The sequence below is a fragment of the Columba livia genome, chromosome 3 (genome assembly GCF_036013475.1).
Source record: "Columba livia isolate bColLiv1 breed racing homer chromosome 3, bColLiv1.pat.W.v2, whole genome shotgun sequence".
In the NCBI taxonomy this organism is placed as follows: domain Eukaryota; kingdom Metazoa; phylum Chordata; class Aves; order Columbiformes; family Columbidae; genus Columba; species Columba livia.
In genome coordinates, this window is record NC_088604.1 from 46,413,226 (window position 1) to 46,431,307 (window position 18,082).

General features: G+C 42.2%; 1 long non-coding RNA gene across 2 annotated transcripts in view; it reads left to right on the top strand.

The window, feature by feature from the left end:
• Positions 1-17,747, top strand: part of LOC135579026 (uncharacterized) — a 42,809-nt gene extending 25,062 nt beyond the window's left edge. For both annotated transcript variants that reach the window (XR_010471276.1, XR_010471275.1), the window contains one exon: positions 5,056-17,747. This is a non-coding gene — a long non-coding RNA (uncharacterized LOC135579026). The remainder of the gene's footprint in view (positions 1-5,055) is intronic.
• The last annotated feature ends 335 nt before the right edge of the window (positions 17,748-18,082 follow it).

The window sequence follows — 18,082 nt, forward strand, 5'->3', positions numbered from 1 at the left end:
TGTATCAAGATGGTTTATTACCAATTCATATGGTCCTAGCCCTCCAGCAATCCAGTACCTAGTAAAATTATTAATACCTAATAAAGAGGCTTATTGCAGCTCTGAATCTAGTGATTGCTTTTTAATTACATATTTCTTTTGATTTAATAAGGTAGTAAATATTTTCTTCATCTCTCTTTAAAGAAAAATATGCATTTTATGTATTGGTACCCCTTATATAACTTATTTATATTCCAGGCATAATCATCACCATATTTACCCTGGGTCACATCAACCTTTTAGTCACCTTTTTACATTATTTTTGCTATCTTTACAAAGCATTAGTTATTTTACAAGTTGTAAAAAGAATTCCTTAAAGGATAAAATAAATATAAATTCTTCCTTGGTGCGAATATGCTGCAGAGTAAAGAGGGCTTTTACACAAGTTTGCACAACACATTTGTGTTCCTTCCAGCTCATCCCTGTGAAAATGAAGTGATGGGGTCTAAGGCTGCATGTACACTCGAATTTAAGAGAGTACTGTAGCATGCATATACAGGTGTATCTAGACTCACATACTTAGTCACAACACAACCTGAGAAGGTTTCCATGCTCAAGCTGGCCTAGGACCTTGCTTTATTACATCCACACAGCAACATTAATAGTAATCTGAAATTAAATTTGAGAGACTGGCTATCTTAGAAACCTGTGTGCTTCCCAATCACATGAACTGAATGCCAGGATAAGGTCAAATGAAAAGCTTTGGCTTTGTGGTTATATAAAACCAAATTCAGAATCTCTAAATGCGCCATTGGTCATTCTTCTCTCTCATCCATCTTGATGCCATCAGTTAGAACATAAATCTCTACCAGAGTTCCATCTTATTCAGACTGTGTATTCAAAGGTATTTCAGTTTGGCCTGTACACGCTCCTGAGAACACAATGTACGTAGGATTTCATTTTCTAATCATGGTCATTGATAGGATTCCCTTTACAGCATTGGCCCCAGTAATTTGCGTCAGCACTTTCATTGCCAGTTGGCACTGAGGACACAGCCAAGAGCAGCACAGGGACAAACAGGTGGAGTAGGAGAAAAGTGTGGGAACTTCCTGTGCTGGACAGAATGCTGAAGAAAATATTCATATAACTACACCATGAAAATAGCCAAGAAAACTTGCTAGGCCTTGACCTGAGACCAGCTGAGATTTGCTTTTAGCTGGCATAACCTAGGAATCTACTATGGTCTGTTTTATCTTGCTTAAAGCAGCAGCTTTGAAGTCAACCTCCTAAAAACAAATCTGTTAAGCAACAAAATGTGCAGTGTGTTACTGCAAAGGAAGAGCTATAATTGCAGCCTGCCCCAAGGCATTATTTGAAAAGCCTAGCATGCAATAAGGAGACAATCTGTTGTGATATAGGCTGTAAACATGGCCCTTATATTATCCCCTTCACATTTTCTTAAGAGAGTAAAAGTTGCATGGCAGAACTGCTCATTTAATCGTGGCACGATCAAGACACGGACATGCACCGGGGCATAAAATACATTAGCAACAGCACAAAATACACAGTTGGAACAACCTCTGACTTAGTTTCTACTAGTATATAATCTCTTTGCTTACATGCCTCTTTGATACTCTGCTCAGTGAGTCACATCAGTGGTTGTACGTGCTGAGGTGCAACACTTTAGAAGGGAATAATGTTGTACATCTAAGGCCACCTTAAAACTGATGGCTGCAAGCTCAACAACACATCCTGTCTGCAAATGTCATTGCCAGCTGCAAGGCCGAGGCCACTGGTGCTGCTTTCCTGCTGCTCCATGAGACAAGTAGCTGTCAGCTTTACACAGAGCTGACAGCTCTGCACAGCTGAGATTTTTAACACTGGAGGAAGTGAAGTCTCTTTCTCCCCACTTTTCTTTCACTAAGTTGTGTGACTGAAGAACAGGGACAGTAATGGATCACAGCAAAGTGATAGAGTGCATCATGTCCCGTTACTCTTTGCTGCAGGAACCAAACTAAAAGCCCTCAGTCACTATTTGACAGAAAAGAAAGAAAACCCTTTCCATTGAAGCTAATGGAGTCTTGTCTTAGTAAACTTGCAGGGTTTAATTCTGAGGTAATATGGGGAGAAGATGTATATGGAGAAAGACAAACAATAATGAAGCCACATACCACGTTTCATTATTCTTTCTTTAAAGGCAAAACTACTCTCTGGTGACTCATGTTCAGATGAAGAACATACCTCTGGTCTGAAGGACAATCCTTAGATGTGTTGCAGAGCAGTGTAACTCTGTTTGCTACAGTGACGTAATACGAGCCAGAAACTTCTTTCCATCCCATAGGAATTCTGTTTTCCGTTTTTTGATTCAGGTATGGCATACGAACGTAGAATGCCCTCACGGTTTAGGCACGGCTGTGGCCATCAAGAGTGCTGGGTCTCCTCCAGGCTCACCTGCAGAGCTGCTGCCTACATGTAGTTGTACAGCTGTGATCTCCGCCTTTTGCTGCTTTCTATCTGAATGTTACAAAACCCGCTCTCATTGATAGCTGTGAAGATACATTACTAAGGAGAGGTAAAGAATTTTTAAAATCCCTCTGTCAAAATTCCTAATTAGTACCAATGTGTTGTAAAAGGCTTTCTCCAGGCCACTATTTTGCTGTCACTTGGTCAATTAGGATAAATGAAAAGACAATGGCTGTGATTTTCCACTCCATCCCTCTAGTTTCACTTTAATGTAATAGAGCAATTAACACTTGAGGCTTCAGCCTCTGCAGCTGCTAAACTGGAGTGAGGAGTTGCCGCTGGGGCCACAAGGAAGCCTGAGCTGAGCCAACATCAGTGAGCGAAGAAGGCAGAGCTGTGAGCCAACCACCCGGCTTCACAGCCTGTGCAGGAAGGCTTTTTGATGTACACCTCAATGCAAACAAGAGGCTGAACCCCCAGTAATAAATAGCAACACTACACAGTAATTGCTGGGAATTACTAAGTGCTTTACACCTATATAATGCCAGTCATATGAGGCTCTCCCAGCATTTTGCAAACGCTAACCTCTGCTATTATGCACAGTGTGCATGCTGTGAGGTTATTAATTAGTTTATTTTTTCTGGGTTATTTTTAACCTGGAGCAGTTCCTTGATCTGGCTCACAATATAGCCCCACACATAGTCACATGAGCATTAGTACCTCAATGTTGATGGTGTTGATAACAGAGGAAGGGGAAGGGAGGTCTTTGAACCAGTGTAGTCCCTGAAGCCTTTGTGTTGTTAAACCACAGGTTTAGGCAAAATTATATTAATTCCTAACTCCAGCAATGCAGTTGTGATTAGGATTTTACTGCCTTTCATTAGGGTCTCATTCCCCAGAGTTGTAAGAACAATTAAAAGTCCCTCTTGCATGCCCTTGACATGACCCTTTCAAAAGCAGGTTAGGGCTCACCTTTTGCCTTCTCCTGCCTCACTGCTATTAAAGAGAGGATTGAATTTTACAGCCACTAGATCTACTTTGAGTTGCATTATGATTCATAAATTCCCTGAGGCAGAGACTAAAGCCAGATCTGTTGCTGGTATAAACTGGCACAGCTCCACTGATTCTGACACTGAATTGCACCACCTCACCTGTGTGTGTTTTTCAAGGCACCATGTTGCCATTCAAGCAACAATAAAGTGAATGGGTCATTACGGTGAGCACTGTACTTGTGTTGGCTACAGCAAAGGTACATGAGGCATGAATTTGGCTCAGTATTTCTTTGGCTGATGGGGAAATTGTGGTTCTGCAGATAAACAATATGTTTTCTGTTTGTTCTTTTATCAATATCTGGATAGAACATGTGGAGGAGTTTTCGAAAGCTTTCTTCTCAGCAAGGTTGTTTTCTACTTCTGAACTGCCAATTTACCATGAGAAACACGTTCCCTGGAATGACAGAATGGGCAAGACGTACAGCAGAAAGAGTATGGTCTGTTGCAATAAATTACAGGTTTCTTTTTCATGTGCAGCAGTAGAGGCGGCACTGATGCAATTAGCTACAGCTGGTTATAGAAAGAAAACATGCATCTGTAGATGGCTCAGATTGGAGGCAACCGACATGCATTTTCTGGAATTTATCACTGTAGAGAGAGCAGGGCAAAAAAAGGAACTGCAATTTTCATTCCTGGCTACAACAATCTTTAATAACCTTTATTTCCCCCCTGTTAAATGAACTTAGCCTAACAAACGCATTTAGTTCATTACACAGCAATTAGTAAATGTATCTAGGTCATTACAGATACTCCGAAGGAAGGATTTGAAAGGCCCATTTTCTGGAATAAAGGATTTTGAATAATTATTTGCTGAAGTAAAGAACTGAAGTGTGCCATATGCTGTATGCCCTTTTACCTCTAGGCTTTAAATATCCCATTTAATTTTCTGATAACAAAGGCTTGAGACTAATTTGTTTGCAAAGCTCTTGCTGCTGGCTGTTCAGAGTTTGCCTGTTCCCAGGTATCACAGTTTGGGGTTTCCATAGACATAGCTGCAGAGGACGTGGCTGACATACATGAATTTCAGCACCAGCCTCATGGCGTAGCAGTCGCTTTCTTCCTGATTGTCTTGGTCACAGACTGATACTGTCTTTGCCTGTTTCAGCTGCCTCTTTTAATCTCGGTGCATTCACCATTTTCTACCACATTTTTGCCACAAAACATGTGATTATCTTTACATTTTTTCTTTGGGAAAACATTATTTTGTTCTAAATACGTGTTTCCCCAAATAAAACTGCACTTAAGCATTTTTATTCGCTCAGTAAATTTGATCAGAAAAAGAGAACTGCTCTTTTCTATGTCTGACTTAGATGTTTCCTTTCACTTTGTTATTTCCCTGTTCCCCATTTTTCCTTTTTATTCTTCTGTGCAGAGCAAAATGAGGCAAAACTTTTCCTCTGAAACTTACTGTGTCAAGGGTTTTCCTCAGTTTCCTGTTTCGTTTCAGTCTCTTGTTGCCCAGGCCCTCATCCTTCAGGCAATACTCTTACCTGCTGAGGTCAGATCTGACAGACAGGGCTGAGAGAGCTGGCAGACCAATTTTTTCTGCTCTTCCTTGCAGGTGACTATGGACAAGACTTGGTGGCAAAGACTGAATATTTTCTCATGATCTAAGTATTATTGCAACTACACCCCAGCTTCTCATTATCTGGAAGTCCTACACCTCATCTGCTTCTATGGAAACATCTCCATCAGGTGCTTCATGTTCTGTGCTTTGTAATGTACTTAAACAAGTGAGTTGGATCTTTTCCATTTCTTTATGCATGGGACACTAAAGTCTGGGAAGTATAGGAGAATGATAACCATGAACACGAATATTCCCAATGAGGCATCATGTTTTCATCCCCCAATCCTACCAGAATCCTTCCACAGCATATTTGAGTGGTAGAACACATTTTGTGGCTTCAGCATCATCAAAGCAGTTAGTTAGCTATTTTTACTATTGCTTTGGGTCAAAATAGCATGGCAATGGCTAATTTTCCTTTTTTAGAGTGAACTCAGAACTTGGGTTAAAAATGTCACAGGATGGGAAAGGAGAGGTGACCTTTCAAGCCCCAAGTTCAGAAGGGACTTCTGGGATTTTGTCCCATGCTTAATCTATGTCTATGCTGACAGTCCAGCGGAAAAGCACGAAGGTGATTACACCAATACAGCACAATCACTGACTTGCCACTTATTTTCAAAGCTGTGTTTAAAAGTAAAATGCCACTTCTTAGACTTCCTCCCTTGCTACACAGCCTGCTTTAATGTTCCATCAAAACAAAGAAAACAACTGTTCCCACATTAGGCATACATTAGCTATAGGGAAAAAAAGGAAAAACAAATCATTATTATGTGCTTTGGAAAAGGAAAGGAGCCAGGGTGTGTGCCCAGACGACAAATTTCTATAATCTCCACACCTATAATTTACTTCAGAAATGTGTGGTTACCTTGAAGAAGAGAGGGATCTTTCCAGCTTGCCAGTATAATGAATGATTCAGGTGTGAATGGAAATACATGAAGGGAAAAGTAAAGATCTAAGGAAGATGGAGTTTCAAAACTGTAAGGCTAAACAATGTCTCCTCAGACCTCACCCACTCAAATTCCTGCCCCACAACTCACCAAAAGGAGACAAACTGTCTTGATACTGGCACTCTACTGCAGTCAGGAGAAAAAGAAAAAAACAGGCAAGTACTGAAACCCACAGAACAGGTGGTAAAGGTGGCATTTCAAGCACTATCAGATCATTCTGTGAGTTGAGAAAAGATCTTGACAGACTTCAGGTTATTGAAAATGGATCCAAACAAGAGCTGAGGCTGGCCAATTTCTCTCTCCTTAATTACAACAGTTTCTGCTGTGCACTCACCAGAAGAAAAAAACAAAAAGGCATTTGTATGGGAAGTACTACCTGTACTCATACATCTTATTCATGATCCTGAATGCAGAAGATGTTCAGAACACAAAGGAACAGTGGCTACTTAATTTGCTCGTGAACAGAATAATTTATGCCAACTGCGCGCACAAGGCATACTGGCAAGGACTGTTTTCCTCATTACTTGCCTCGGAAACAATCTTTACAAATCCCACCAGTAATAGAAGATTAAAAATTAGTCCAAATAGATCACTTGAAGTGAACAAAAACATTCTCCTTATCAGAAATCAGCAGTGTATGCTGATGTATTTGTTTTTCATACCATCTTCAACAGTCATCCAAGAACCTAGTAACAATGAAAAGCAAACCCATCAAGTCTGGTACAAAAACTGCCCTGCATTATAACACATTTGTTTAGTGTGTCTAGGGACCCTACCTCAGCTGTTTGAAAGTTGGTTGTCCCAGGCTGTGCTGACCACCTGGTGTTTCTCCATAAGCAGCAGCGCTGTCAGGGGCGGTTTGGGTCCCCTTTCACAGAAACATATTTTAGGATTAGAATACGGCCTATCACAATGGCACAAGAGGTAATGGTTTTAAACTGAAGGAGGGGAGATTCAGGTTAGACATGAGGAAGAAATTTTTTACAGTGAGGGTGGTAAAATACTGGCCCAGGTTGCCCAGAGAGGTGGTCGATGCCCCATCCCTGGAGACATTCAAGGCCAGGCTGGACAGGGCTCTGAGCAACCTGATCTAGTGGAAGATGTCCCTGCTCTTTGCAGAGGGCATTGGACTAGATGACCTTTGAAGGTCCTTTCCAACCCAAACTATTCTATGATACTAACAGCTTTCCAGAAATACGTATTTCTCTCTGCTGAATGAGGAGGCAGCTTGGGGTGACAAGGTCAGGCCAAGGCTGCAGTTCAACAGTACAGTAAATACAGTCTAAGAGCTCCAGCCTAGATTTTTAACAGCTCAACTTTTTATCAGCAGGCCTTATTCTAGACTTGGCATTATCCATGCTCTCACGGCCAGGAGAAAGCCAGCATAAAACAGCATAAATGTGATAGCATGTGCTCAGGCTGATTTCATAGGAAAGCAGAGATGCACCCGCATGGGATGAGGCTCAGGTTCAGGCACTTCATACAGATTAGCAATGGTGAAACACCCCTGGGGCAGCCACCATTTTAGCTGCCGGAGGGCTGCTGACCCTCTGGGGTGCCACATGGTGGGCCTTGGGGGAAGCAGGATTGGTGGCCTCCCTGTCCCTCTGGACTCAGGTCACCACAGAGCTGCTCTGTGCCCGGCACCTTCCGGCGAGGGAGGTGACAGCAGGTGGATCGCCAGGTGTATGGGCTGGGCTGTCTTCAGTGGGAGATGGTCACCTGGCTTGTAACATCCTGCCTCTGCTGCCTGCCACCAACGCTGGGTTTGCTCCTTGGTTCCTGCCTTCTCCACATAAGAGAAGGCGGGGAGGGGTTGTGAAAAAAAAAGGAGCAACAAGCTTTTTAAGATTTTGGCCCCATGAGCAATTGACTCACATCAGTCATTCCTTTGAAATATGGGAGATGTTTGTGGAGGCAGAGGATCACAGCTCAGCTCTGTACAAGCTGATTGTTTCCATCAAAGATTTAAATGACTGCCACGTGCAAATACATGGAGAAAAAGGCTGAGCGTGGTGGCAGGCTCCATCCTCCTGGGACCCCTCAAGTACCCAGTGGCACAGGGGTGCTGCAAGGCATGGGAAGGTTCTTCAGCCATTTGGGACTGCGATTTAGACCGTCAATCTGCCTGTAAGTCAGGTATCAGAGGTCACACTTAATAAGAATTTTAGCTCAGGGCTTATGCTTTAAAGCAAATTTCACGCGTTTCTGTGGCAGCTTGGGGCCCGTCTTTCGCAGGATGGTGCCAGGCTGGAGTTACAGACTCAGCCCGTGCCCAAGTATTTCCTAGAGGGAAGCACTCAGATGCTCCTGTTTGGTGTGTAGGTAGGTTTCAAACTCACTGTAAGGCACCCCTGCCTGCCTCATGTTGGGTGCATGGGTGTTTGGATTGCACCTCAAGTAGCCTCTTGGCTCCAGCCTTGTGTGTCTCTCTTCCTCATGGGTAGATTCCTCACAGTCTGAGGCAGTGACAGTCAGGAAAACATGAGGGACATCAATACTGTCCTTAGAGTAAGGCATCTGTGGAACTGCTGTGAGATAGCCTGGTAGTGAGCAGAGGAAATGCCATTTGTGCAACCAGGACTCTTGTTAACTTACTAATACAATGTTATAATGTGTTCATTCATTATAAATTATTGCACAGCCCAGAAATGCAGATTTGTTCCACATCACTGTTTGATTCTAGGAGAAGTTAAATGGTACTTGCACACAATTGCTTTTTGTGTCCTTCCTATTGACCTGAAGTATTTGATATCTATTTGAATGCCATGACAGAGTCTGAATAAGACATATACGGAGAATGCAGAAAAGATAGGCTGTTTCTTTGTCCAAAAGTAGGCAGCTCTGGCTGGTAAGAGTTTGTCTCTTGTGTTTCCAATAAAATAAATGAGCTTGAGAGCTATCTGTGCTGCTAGCAAGTTGCTGATCCTCACCTGAGCTGTCCAGAGATGATTAATCTTTTAAAACATATTTTTATGTTCATGATATCCAAAGAAGAGTTGCTGGCTAATTTGGGTGGAAAGTTTTGCACTGCTTTTAGGAATGTGAAGCTAAATCTTTTAATCCTGGTCTGGCCTTCATAAACTTGAAGAAGGAAGAAACACACATGACAAGAATAAGCATTACACAAACCCCATTTTAGTTTATTCAAGTATTTTCCAAACATCAGTCACTCCCTCTGTAGAAAATATGACAGACCAGAGGCATAGGAATAGGAGGAGGCAGAGGAAAGATGCAGGAGGCTTCAGATATATTATTACATACATAAAGACATGTCAGTTGTATTTTAATACAGCAAGGATACGACTGATTTCATGTGAAGGGGAAACCGGGGCTGAAATTAAGAAAGCTGCTCTTGTTCAGGGCTCCAGCTTTGGAACTATCCAATTGCATCAGGCTCAGGCTTGTTTCTGAATGCTTTTGTACCTTTTACTGCTCAATAAAACACTTCGGAGATGTGAACAGCCTATGATGTAGATGTAGATACAGATATGCTTTCCTGAGTCAGCAGACAGCCTAAAACAGTCATTCCAGAGCTGCAGCTCTTTCCATCCATCTCCAGGAGGTATTTACTCCAAGTTTTACTGTCCTGAGGTGCTGCTCACACAACCTGTCCTGGTAACACTGGGCAGGACAGAGGAAGAAAGACAATACAGTGACCTTCCTTCCTGAACAAGTAGAGATTTACCTGCTGCTGGCAAGGTAAGAGGTGCTGCTGGACTAATGTTCTTGAAAGGAAAGACAACTATGCTGAAGCTTCTGGGGAAGGAGAAGTACCCTACACCACGCTTCCATTTCTCAAAAAAAAAGTGGCCACCATCACACCATCTTGTTGGAGTCCTGTTGTGCTGGTCCATGGATTGCCAAACATAGCTCTCTGGGAAAGAGAACAACAAGCAAACATTTGCGAAACCGTCATTGGAAATGTAAGCTCATCCTTGTTGTGCCACTTGTGTAAGACCTCCAGCCTGCATCATGTTTTGTCTCAGTGCAGGGGTCTGCCTGTCTTGGGCAAATCACAGGGCCAGGGACTACTTAGAACAATAACATTGGGCAGATTAATGTCCCACAGTTTCTCCAGCACCTCTGTTCACAGCATAACAATTTCACAACAGCATGCATGCAAATAAACATCAGAGCTGATCTGAGCTGGCTGTGCAAACCTCCAGCCAGAAACACCACACTTTGCTCGAGGGAGCCGCTTGAGCTGTCTTGCTAATGGTATGAAAACAAACATAGTATTGTGAGGCTTAATATTGGTAAACACTTGCATTTACTTTGCTGAGCATGGGTGGATCTCGTATGAAAAAATGACACCTAATGGTTACTTTCTAATCATATTTCTTCACACACCACCCTCCAGTTTTACCCTCCTCACACCTGTAAATTAATATTGGAACTTTGGCATGCTGTGATTTCTTTTACTCCACCTTCTCTGACTTCTTAGCGCAGAAACCATTTGTTGCAGGCACTGTATGTGTACAAACTTTATGCTCTTCAGAAGTACCTTTGTGACAACAGTACATATTCTGGCTTCTGAGGAAGTTTGTGGTCCCAGTGGACTGAGGCAATGTATGAAAAATGCAAGGACTCTTCATGGAAGGGTGGCATGAGCAGCATGCCAGTGCTTAAAGCTACAGTCCCTGGAGCTGGGAGTTGAAGGAAGAAAGGAGAAAGCTTATCAGTGTGATCTCATGGTCTGTGGAGGGGTGATACACAGATCCAAAGGTTGTACACACACGTGGCTGAGCTCTAAAGCTATGCCAGCATTTGAGGAGCTTCCTGAGCTGTAAAAGCTCTCTTGTATGGAGCTCCACACCCACAGCATTTGTATCTCAAGCCCTTGGGGGAGATGGGGGCCAGGCACAAATAGAAATCCAGGAATGCTGCTATTAAGATGTTCATCTGCAACTTTTGAGATTCACAGTGGTTATAAGCTTGTGGTTTTCATAACAAGCAAAGGTAGATAGTAGCATGGATTTCTTAGGATAATTGGTCTTTGCATTAAGAGGAAGATTCACTGCTGTCAACTTACGATGTTTGCAGTTGTAGTTCTCCACAGACAATGAAGTGGAAATAGATGCTTCTAGGGCATGGTTAATCTTGTCTTCACATAGATATCTAAAATAGGTCAGATGAATCATGTCCTCTGAGCATTTCTTTCCACTGACTACAAAGGGAGCCTGTCATCTATATTACAAATGTGTAGAGTGTGGTGTAGGGAGTTCTTCAGAAAGATATTCACTACAAATGTGTGTGCAGAAGCAGCCTTTAAGTTTATACTTCAATATTTTATGCATAGAAAAGATGGGAAGTGTAAATATGTCCTCAGGGTTGAACAATATGTATTAATACATTTCAGTTGCACTCTCTGGGAGAACAAGCATCTAGAAAATCAGCAGGAAAGAGCTAAGGCAAAAATTTTAGTGCTACTATACAGTTCATAGTGACTCTCAATACATACGTTTAATGCCAATTAAACTTATTTATTTAAATACTTATTTATTACAAACAATGCTGGTGAAGTTTAGGATTGGTATTCTTGGCAAAGTAATTCCAGTTTTCCCTCACATGTTGTCAAGGAGGTTGCACACAGAGAAGCTGCACACATGGAAGGTGAGTAGTGTGGAGCTCCCTTTGTCCATGGCCGTGGGGATCTTTCAGCTGCCTGTAGGATCATGACAGGCCCACTGCACGTGTTTCCATATCCTTAGGCCAATGTCCTTGCAGAAAGCTACTACGCTTCCCAGATGAGTGGCAGAGGAGTGCGTTATGACTTGGTTGTGTCCCTCCCTGGGACTGTAGGTGTCAATGACAGGAGAACCAACAACAGCAGCATCCCCTCTGCTGCCACAGTCAGCCCCTGCCTCTCTGCCCAGGGCTCCCGCAGCCTCACACCAGGGTTGCCCATCCCTCATCTCCCTTACAGCCCAGAAACACCTGTCCCAGGCCAACCATGCCACCAACCCCAATGTGACACTCTGTGGCATTCTACCCACTGGCTGGTGCCAGTAGCTCATGTGAGACTCAGCCCTTGGCTACTCGCAGAAAAAGGTGGGGAGCTCCCTTTGCCCAGAGCCATGAGGAGCTTCCAGCAAAAAATGATGGCGCACAGGTTGGAGCTATTTTATCTGTCCTGTAGGGCGCTGACAATTCTCCAGCTGAGTGGCAGAGGAGGTAGAGCACAGGAGCATGCCATGACCTGGTAATGTCCAGCTGAAATACAAAGGAGAAGCAACAAAGGAGGAGCAGCCACCTTCCATCACCATGGGCAGCCCCTGCCTCCCTGCCCTGACCTCCTGACCCTCGCTCACCCAGTTCTCTGTATACCCATCCAGGGCTGGCTGTGTCACCAACCCCGACATTCTACCTGCTGTGAAATGGCTACAAGATCACCAGGGCTAATGTCAGGAGCTGGTGACTGCCTGTTGTGACCTGACCATAACATCAGCAGGGCTGGTGCATCACTGTGACATAGCTAATTCACCATTCCAGTGAGAAGAAACAAATGAACCAACAAAACCTCATCAAGTGATAAAGCTGGGGAGGAAAATTAAACAGCAATGTAAAGAACAGTAGCTTAGTAGAGGTTAAAAGAGAGTTAAAGCACCAGGTCCTACCCACTGTGTAATTTTAAAGATTTGTGTGGTACTTGCTGGTGATACTTGTGGATTTGAAAGCTAAATTCTGGAAGAAAAAAAGCTTGTAAAATTGACTGAAGGTAGGAAATAAAGGCATGTCCAGTGCACTCAGGATTGGCTGACAGTGCTGAGGAGCAGCAGAGAACTGCAAGACTCACATCTGTCTTTCCCTGAAAGAGAAGTGGACCTTCTTTGCTTACTTGGAGAGAGGTAGCTGGAGGCCATCCTCCCTGAAGAAAGGCAACCAGATGTTTCATGAAAGGAAGGAAACTTAAAACTATGAATCCCCGGGGGAGATACCATGTTAACCCTCTTGTTTTTGTCAGGTTCTTCACTAGTTCCTCCTCATTTGGGCTACCACCTCCCAGTCCCTCCTGTCCACCGCCAATGCCTCTGAGTGGTATGACCACATTTTTCTGCTATGAAAATCCCAGAGCCTGGCTCCCAAGGGATCTTGCTATTGAAAATGCAGTATTAGTCCTCTTGGGCTTGGGTTTCTTGTTGTTTGTGAACTGCTCATTAAGTAATCAAATAACAGCATAGTAAATAAATAACGTCTTGCCTCAGAAAGGCTCAAATACGCAAGAAGTAAGTAAAACTTGATTCATTTTACAAACACATAATAACTAAAAAGTAAGACAAAACACACAGTGACTAACCCGTTGGGTGAAAATACTTCACTGGAATTTAGAGCAGTTTGCTGCCTGTTATGTACAAAATGGCTGCAAAGGAGCTATTAAAGTCTCTCAAATAAATACAGTGCTTTGTGTGTTTGTTTGTTTCTAGTTAGAGGTATAGAGTCATTCAAAAGCCCATGTGCTGTAGAAGCTCTGCAGCGTTTGCTTTGTAGTACAGATAGTGCCTAACCGCTACTTTCCTCTCTCTTGATCACTAACGAAAACAGACCATATAGAGATGAAAGTGTTCTAAATCAGTGCTCTGTGTCATTTCCCACTTACTTTGCACTTTTCTGACAGCTGAAAAGCTGCAATAAATTGAGTGCATGCACACCCACAGAGAATGACAGTACTACCATAACCTAGCCTCTCAGGACATGTATTTTCTTCCCCAAGGGACTATATTGAAAAATTATCAAAGTGGAGGGGTTTTTTTGGTGTTTTCTGCTGTGGTTTTAACATTAAATTTTCTTTATGAGTTGATTTTTCCTACTACTTTTCAAAAAATCAGAACAACGTTTTAAATTAAATAATTAAAAATAAATCTGATGCTATAGCTAAATAGCAGTTTTATACTAACACATATATGAACAAAAAATCAGGCATGTAATAACAATAGATTTTTTTTTCTTTTGGTCCCGTTCCTCTCTCTCATTTCTTTCTTATTGCTCCTTTCTTTCCTTCTTTCTTTCCTTCTTTCTTTCTTTCTCTCTTTCTCTCTTTCTCTCTTTCTCTCTTTCTTTCTCTCTTTCTCTCTCTCTCTACTTCTCCTTCCTTGTCTCCTTCCTTCCTCCTTCCCTTCCTCCACACTTTCCCTCTTTCCCTCTTTCTCCTGTTATTTCTGCCTTTCTTTCTTTTCCCCATTTCTAATTTTGTTTTGTAGGTAGTTGGAGATCTGGTTTATTTTAAAACAATGAAGAACGCAGAATCCCCTGAGGTAAATTCATTGAGTACTGGGAGGTCTTGGTAACACAATTGAACTGGCACCAAATCAATAAAAACAGAACAGAAGAAAAAACAATAATTAAAACATTCTGTCAAAAAAATGGAGCAGTAATTAAAAGATGCAAACTATTGTTTTGCTACACTAATTACATTTTAATTTTCAATAGCTTGCTGAATAGTATAAAAGCCTATGCCTATAAAATGTCCCAGTGACAGTACTCTTTCTGCAACTAGCGTGATAACAGTGTTTATGTGCTGTAACAGAGTGGTATGTGCTTTCAACTCTGTGTGGGTGAAACTAGCTTCCTTGTAAGATAGCATGACAACAAAATTGTTGTTTGTTTTGTTTTTTTTTTTCTTCTCGTGTGGAAAATTATTACTCAACACACACACACACATACACACACACATGCACGCACATATACATGCACCAAAAAAAGTGGGCTCAGTCCAAGAGACGCTCCGCTCAGGGCACTTCTGTTGACCTCAATGGGAATTTTGTGTGTGGCGCAATAGCGGGTTGTTGGCCAGCATGAATACCCTACTTAGGTTTAGACCATGTTGTTTTCTTCACGTGTTATTGAAGGATGAAGAGAAAAACAAACTGAATTTTCCTATTAATATACACCATTTGCAACCCTAAACATGCAACTTTTTCGGCAGGGTCCTAATGACTTTTCTCACAAAACAATCCTTATAGGCTTCACTGGTCGATACCCATACATAAAAGCAACATAATAAACCCCATATTCTGTACCGTTATGATTCATGATTGTCCTGAAAAAAATTACGTGATTCATTTAGCTGCTTTTGAGAAGAGTTTGGGTGGCAAATTTCCATAGGCAGATTTTAGAAACACTCCAAACCAAGGGTACATGGAAAGGAGTTTGTTGTTACTGTTGTTTGCAGCAGCTCAACACAAAGCCAAATTATCCAGATGAGTCCTGGCAAAATCTGGACCCATTAGCTACAATCTGTGTCTCCAAAGCTATAGTTTGAACACTCTGCCTTTCATATAATCTCATGTGAATGACAGAGTTCTCCCAGAAATGGGCATCCCATGTGTTCAAACATGCCCCAAAAACAATAGATCCCTTCCATCAAAGTGGGAGCAGTGGGGAAATAATTTCTCAGAAACTAATCCCTGGATTTCAGATGCATGAAATCAACGAAATGCCTCAATCTATGAAAATGGTCAGCATTGCCAAACAATGTTTCACAACTGCATAGCTTTTCTACATTTGCAATCTAATTTGAAATTAATTTTAAAAATAATAAATTAGAAAAAAAAAAAAAAGACTGCGCCAAATGATGGAACAAAATCAACATCCTTCATACCACTGCAGCAAGAAGCACAAACAAAGAGGGTAATATTTTTAAAGAGAAAACTGAGCAAACATTACCTCTCTTTTTGCCACTTTACGGTCCGCTTCGTATCTTCCTAAATTCACCTCTCAGTTACATGTGCTCCTTTCCATTCAGCTGCAAAGGGTTAACAAGCTATAAATCTGGACAACATCAGTCTACTATCTGGAAATACATAAAAAGTAAATTTAAAAGGGAAGCCAGGATAACAATATCACCAAAATCAGGCTCACTTACACTGTATACAACTTCTGTATGTTTTTCTAAGGAGTGATAAAGTGATACTGATCACACTGGCAGTATTGGTACCTTTCAGAGATGGAAGACAGCCTGGAGGTTAGGAAGGCTAACTACTATAAATAGCACTGCTTACATCCAGTGTAAAACAGAAATTACATATTTTCACACACCAAAGTTGCAAAACCAAAACAGATATAAAACCCAGAGCAAAATCTGGAAAAAAAAAAAAAAATCCTTTAGTTTAGAAAACTAGACCCTTATCTTCTGGGAATAGCCAAAATTAAAGGAGGTTTCGTGCTGATGCAAGAATAAATTGCTTCAAGAATTATTTCACAGACACATAGTATTCCCCAAATCCCTATTATTATGATGCTAGTGAAATGTCCCGATTTACTGAAATTAAACAAAGACAGATATTTATTTAGAATTCCTGTAATTGCTACAACCAGTAAATGTGTTTCATCACCATGATTGCAAAAACAAATACCTACCAGAGAAATGCAGCTCACAGCAACACAGAACTGAACGGAAATAGAAATTTTGTTAATGTTACGCTAATGCTCGCAGCAGAAGTATTTGATTGAAGGGAAAATAAATCAAAAGAGCTAACTGTGGCTGAGCCATGGATCAGTCTCAGGGAGCAGTGAGCTGGGCAGCCCCTGTGCAGCGGTGTTACCACCAGACCAACTGCCAGGGCACAGGGCGATGCTGGCCAGCTCAGGAGGGCAAGGTGGGCTTGGTCTGGGGCACTAATGGTGACTGTGGGCCTGGTGCTACAGCAAGGGAGAAGGCAAGGACGTCCTTACAGCCCTTGCTTGTCTGCAAGAGCCTTGGGATGCCAGAGCCATGCTGCCTCCTGTGCACTGTCTGCATGGAGGCACCAGCATATCCCGCCACTATTCTGCCTCTCTCACCCCACCAGCCTCTGAAAATCTCTCACCAGCCTCACTTGCAGAGCAACTTTGCAGACTCCAACTATCACAGATACGGCTTTGTTTTTTAGTGTACAATAGACACCTTCTCTAAGGAAGAATGTTGCGGCAGCACCGAAGTCATAATTCTCTCACCGCTCCTACATATGGGGGTTGCCCCAGGACTAGAGGAAATGCAGGAGATTTCCTCACAGCAGAAAGGGCATATGTGGCCAACTTGATATGGACAAGAGTGGAAATCACCCTGTGGTTGGTACTTGTGGTACAGTCACAAAATGCTCACACTGCCAGTAGCACCGTTTGTTCTGGATAGATCATTGGATCTATCCTTTCATGGATCCCTGGATACTCATTTCACTGCCTTAGAAGGAAGAAGCAAAAGCAACATCAAGGTACAGGTGTTTGTGTCTTCATATTTCTCCTACACTTGATTCTTTGGAGCATACAACGGCTGTGGTTTCACAGCTTGGCAGAACAGGCGTATCACCATTATAATCCGGCAAGCACCCTAAAGGCAGGGACAGGTTGTTCTGTGATTGAAACCTGGCCCCAACCAAATGAACTTCTCTACATTGGCAATGAATCTCTGTGTCTGATATTGTTCTCTCAGCTCGGATGGGAATGCCATTGGCAGCAGGAGAGGACAGAGACCTGCTGGTGGGCCAAGGTAGAGTTGCTTTCAGGTTATATGAGAATCAGCTGCTCCAGTTGTGTGGTCAGAAGTCTATATGTGTTAGAATTAAATTTCTTTTCGATCCTCTGTCTGAGTGACTTTTCAAGTTGGGGATGATGATGTGAGATAACCACAAACAGCTAATCACAGTATTTTGCAGTATATTTCCTCCTGCTGCTGTTCTTTCAATTAAAGGAGATGATCAAGGCAAGACGAACGAAACTCAGACTTTACTACAATTTGGAAGCTTAGTACTAGCACCCCTCTGCTCTCATTCCATCAGCTGTCTAATGCTAAAGCCATGAGTTGGGTTTTACACTGTGAGCACACAATTGTGTCAGTTCTGCACTGACTGTAATGCATATTGGCTGATGGAATTGGTCCTTCTCTACTCTAAGTCTAACATTTCAAATGTACAGTACAATACTAAATAAGCTAGGTCCAAAGGTTCAGCTCTCCTTTTCATCTATGAAAATGTACTGAACAAAACACTAGTTTTCCTGCTCATTTTTAGTACCCTCCATAAGCAATCCTACTTTAATAATTTCTTACTTTTACCACATACTCCTGTGACAGCTCAGGAGGCCTTCTTTTGAAGAGGTCT